The 5,000-nt window shown below is 54.3% G+C and overlaps 1 non-coding gene across 1 annotated transcript in view; it reads right to left on the minus strand.

Moving 5' to 3' along the window:
- Window positions 1-1,653, minus strand: part of LOC126151055 (small subunit ribosomal RNA) — a 1,909-nt gene extending 256 nt beyond the window's left edge. The window contains exon 1 of the ribosomal RNA XR_007531792.1: window positions 1-1,653. This exon is cut by the window's left edge and continues 256 nt beyond it. This is a non-coding gene — a ribosomal RNA (small subunit ribosomal RNA).
- Between the last annotated feature and the right edge of the window lie 3,347 nt (window positions 1,654-5,000).

The raw sequence follows: 5,000 nt of genomic DNA on the forward strand, positions 1-5,000 counted from the left end.
CCAATCCCTAGCACGAAGGAGGTTCAGCGGGTTACCCCGACCTTTCGGCCTAGGAAGACACGCTGATTCCTTCAGTGTAGCGCGCGTGCGGCCCAGAACATCTAAGGGCATCACAGACCTGTTATTGCTCAATCTCGTGCGGCTAGAAGCCGCCTGTCCCTCTAAGAAGAAAAGTAATCGCTGACAGCACGAAGGATGTCACGCGACTAGTTAGCAGGCTAGAGTCTCGTTCGTTATCGGAATTAACCAGACAAATCGCTCCACCAACTAAGAACGGCCATGCACCACCACCCACCGAATCAAGAAAGAGCTATCAATCTGTCAATCCTTCCGGTGTCCGGGCCTGGTGAGGTTTCCCGTGTTGAGTCAAATTAAGCCGCAGGCTCCACTCCTGGTGGTGCCCTTCCGTCAATTCCTTTAAGTTTCAGCTTTGCAACCATACTTCCCCCGGAACCCAAAAGCTTTGGTTTCCCGGAGGCTGCCCGCCGAGTCATCGGAGGAACTGCGGCGGATCGCTGGCTGGCATCGTTTATGGTTAGAACTAGGGCGGTATCTGATCGCCTTCGAACCTCTAACTTTCGTTCTTGATTAATGAAAACATACTTGGCAAATGCTTTCGCTTCTGTTCGTCTTGCGACGATCCAAGAATTTCACCTCTAACGTCGCAATACGAATGCCCCCGCCTGTCCCTATTAATCATTACCTCGGGTTCCGAAAACCAACAAAATAGAACCGAGGTCCTATTCCATTATTCCATGCACACAGTATTCAGGCGGGCTTGCCTGCTTTAAGCACTCTAATTTGTTCAAAGTAAACGTGCCGGCCCACCCAGACACTCAATAAAGAGCACCTTGGTAGGATTTCAACGGGGTCCGCCTCGGGACGCACGAACACGCACGAGGCGGTCGCACGCCTTCGGCTCGCCCCACCGGCAGGACGTCCCACGATACATGCCAGTTAAACACCGACGGGCGGTGAACCAACAGCGTGGGACACAAATCCAACTACGAGCTTTTTAACCGCAACAACTTTAATATACGCTATTGGAGCTGGAATTACCGCGGCTGCTGGCACCAGACTTGCCCTCCAATAGATACTCGTTAAAGGATTTAAAGTGTACTCATTCCGATTACGGGGCCTCGGATGAGTCCCGTATCGTTATTTTTCGTCACTACCTCCCCGTGCCGGGAGTGGGTAATTTGCGCGCCTGCTGCCTTCCTTGGATGTGGTAGCCGTTTCTCAGGCTCCCTCTCCGGAATCGAACCCTGATTCCCCGTTACCCGTTACAACCATGGTAGGCGCAGAACCTACCATCGACAGTTGATAAGGCAGACATTTGAAAGATGCGTCGCCGGTACGAGGACCGTGCGATCAGCCCAAAGTTATTCAGAGTCACCAAGGCAAACGGACCGGACGAGCCGACCGATTGGTTTTGATCTAATAAAAGCGTCCCTTCCATCTCTGGTCGGGACTCTGTTTGCATGTATTAGCTCTAGAATTACCACAGTTATCCAAGTAACGTGGGTACGATCTAAGGAACCATAACTGATTTAATGAGCCATTCGCGGTTTCACCTTAATGCGGCTTGTACTGAGACATGCATGGCTTAATCTTTGAGACAAGCATATGACTACTGGCAGGATCAACCAGGGAGCTGCGTCAACTAGAGCTGAGCAGCCGGCCGCCCGGGAGTGTGTCCCAGGGGCCCGCGCGAACACGCAAGCGTCCGCTCAATTATTCTGCAAACAGGAGGAGGCTGAGCTCCCCTGCACAATACACCTCGAAACCCTCTCAGGTCCCGGCGGCGCGCAGCGCCGTCCTAAGTACTTGGTCGGGTTCGAGAGAGGCGCAATCGCCCGGAGTTAGGCGAGTAGACGCTTTAGGTGCGACCACCCGTGCTCCCAACTGAGCTTGCCGCTGCCGACAGAGGCCCGGGAGCGTGCTGTCGTGGCATTGCCGGCGGGAGACAACACGCGCCACCTACGGTGACCGGCAGCTCCAACGCCAGCGCCACAGAAGGGCAAAGGCCCCACGTGGGTGCCGAAGCGAACTCTCCCAGCACAGCGCACGTGCCAACACGTCTGCACAACTGCGATACAAACCACCAGCGAGAACCGCTGGGGCGACCGAGCAGCAGACGGCGTCGCGGCGCCGAGTGCCGGGCGGCGGCGCATCCTCAACGCACACAGTCCTCAGTCGGACCAGCACACTGCAGATGTCCACCGCGCTTCGCACCGGGCCCGCGAGGACCCACTTTGGCCGCCCGGCGCCGCGCGCAGGGTGCCCCGGCGCGCAGCTGCGCCGCCTGCCGCGTCCGTCGGCCGGCGCGCCTGCCACTGGGCGCCCCCACCAGCCGGCTGTAGCGCGTGCGCCCACGCACCGCGCGGCCAGCACGCCGGGCGGCCCCCCCTCACCGGCCGGGGACGGTCCCACCCAGCCACCGCCGCGTATCGCTTCACACACAGATTTGCCCTTACTGATTTACCTCCAGCAACAACAACCGCACCACAATGGGTTTACCAGTTGTTCATTTGCGTTGCGTCACGTCACCAGCAAACGTAGACGTCCATCCCAGTTTGCAAATGCAACGATTATTGCATACCTGTCTGTTAGGTGTCACGACACACTACGTCTGCCCACATACACGCAACAAAATGTGCACGACTAGAGAACACGTGGGAGGTGGCCCCCTACGTATGCGATGTCCATTACGAGACCGACTGTCAACCAGCATCTGTACCATGTCGCAGATGTGGAACGCGGTGCACCATGCTATCACACTGTGTGAGAAGAGACGACTACGTTTGAATACACGCGCCACTACATCAACAGACGGCTCATGCTGATCGCCATCCAGGGCGTCCGTTACTCCCACACGTCTCTATGGCGTACCACACTGCAATGTAGCTGTTATGGGGAGACGGCACGTGGCTGAGTGCACAACATTTGGACCGTATGGTTCGCTGTTGTTGGGCGCAGTCGTACGGTCACACATGTGCCACAGCGTATCATTCAGTACATACGGACCTATGTGCAGTACAATGTGAGGATTAAGCTTACGATATCAGCGGACAGTGGACACAGGCCGTACCACGACGTAGACTGAGCGCTTCGACATGCGAATGCCAGTGAACAGCTGCGAAGGGCATTGAACACGCAAGCACCTGAACGACCAGCGTGCGAAGGCAGGGTGGAGGGGGGGGGGCGATGTACATCCTGCAGTTGTCCACATTACAGTGTACAGCGGGAGCATGTAAAAAGTAAGCAACACTTGCGAAGTGTTCAACATGAAACGACACACAAGAGGGTGGGCGGTGCGAGTAGCGAACTATATTCAGAGGGTTGTGGTTAGACAACACTAGATTAATGTAACGTGTCATATGCCAATTACAGAGCAGGTTAAGGCACAACGTGGGTTAGGTTAAGGCACAACGTGGGTTAGGTTAAGGCACAACGTGGGTTAGGTTAAGGCACAACGTGGGTTAGGTTAAGGCACAACGTGGGTTAGGTTAAGGCACAACGTGGGTTAGGTTAAGGCACAACGTGGGTTAGGTTAAGGCACAACGTGGGTTAGGTTAAGGCACAACGTGGGTTAGGTTAAGGCACAACGTGGGTTAGGTTAAGGCACAACGTGGGTTAGGTTAAGGCACAACGTGGGTTAGGTTAAGGCACAACGTGGGTTAGGTTAAGGCACAACGTGGGTTAGGTTAAGGCACAACGTGGGTTACGTTAAGGCACAACGTGGGTTAGGTTAAGGCACAACGTGGGTTACGTTAAGGCACAACGTGGGTTACGTTAAGGCACAACGTGGGTTACGTTAAGGCACAACGTGGGTTACGTTAAGGCACAACGTGGGTTACGTTAAGGCACAACGTGGGTTACGTTAAGGCACAACGTGGGTTACGTTAAGGCACAACGTGGGTTACGTTAAGGCACAACGTGGGTTACGTTAAGGCACAACGTGGGTTACGTTAAGGCACAACGTGGGTTACGTTAAGGCACAACGTGGGTTACGTTAAGGCACAACGTGGGTTACGTTAAGGCACAACGTGGGTTAGGTTAAGGCACAACGTGGGTTAGGTTAAGACACAAATTGCGTTACAAATTGCGTTACATTGCGGTACAAATTGCGTTACATTGCGGTACAAATTGCGTTACATTGCGGTACAAATTGCGTTACAAATTTGGTTAGGTTAAGGTGCAAAATGGGTTGGATTACAGTACACAACATGGTAAGAGATAGTGTGTTTGGGGGGGGGGGGGGGGGGGCAGGTTCGTTGGTAGTGATCATTGTAAGTGAATGTCTGAGGCAGCGTCAGTATGTCACAGCAGTTCTGTCTCGTCAGGATGCGCTTTTCGCTCGTGACTGGAGGCGCGCCGCGTCTGTGGTTGCGGCAAGGGAGTGGCAGACCTGTGTGATTCATTCCTGCCATTGTTTCTGTGCCGTAACAGGAGGCAGTGTGGTGGTGTTGGGTGCACCCCTGTGTAGGACATGTGTGGGTGTTGGTGGCTTATCTGAGCAATTGTGGATGTTGGACGGGTGGGATATTCTATTTTATAATTGGACCCCCTGGTGTGGTTATCATAGTGTGGATGGTGTACTGTGGCGGAGAGGATGCACCGGACGTTGGTCCATGCTGGTGCTTACATATCGTATCTGTGTCTGTTACAGGCAGAGAGTAATGTGTGATGGAGTGTCTCGCTGAGGTGTGGTTCATATTGTGTGCACAGACTTACAGCATGTATAGGGACAGCGGGAATTTGGCATATTGGATATAACTCGTCATGAAACGCAAGATATAGGGGTGGATTGCAACGTACGAGTGCGGGAAGAGTCCGCCGTTCATCCGCTTGGGTTGCGATTTGGGCGGTTGGGGTGGGGCACGTGCGGGTGCGGGTGGAGTGATTGTCGGTTGACTACTTCGTGCGACGCAGGCACTGGCGTTCGGGTTCCTGTGGTGGACAGATGATGCAGGCTTTGTGGGTGGCGTCGAAAAATG

Source organism: Schistocerca cancellata, unplaced genomic scaffold (genome assembly GCF_023864275.1).
Source record: "Schistocerca cancellata isolate TAMUIC-IGC-003103 unplaced genomic scaffold, iqSchCanc2.1 HiC_scaffold_1026, whole genome shotgun sequence".
Taxonomy (NCBI): domain Eukaryota; kingdom Metazoa; phylum Arthropoda; class Insecta; order Orthoptera; family Acrididae; genus Schistocerca; species Schistocerca cancellata.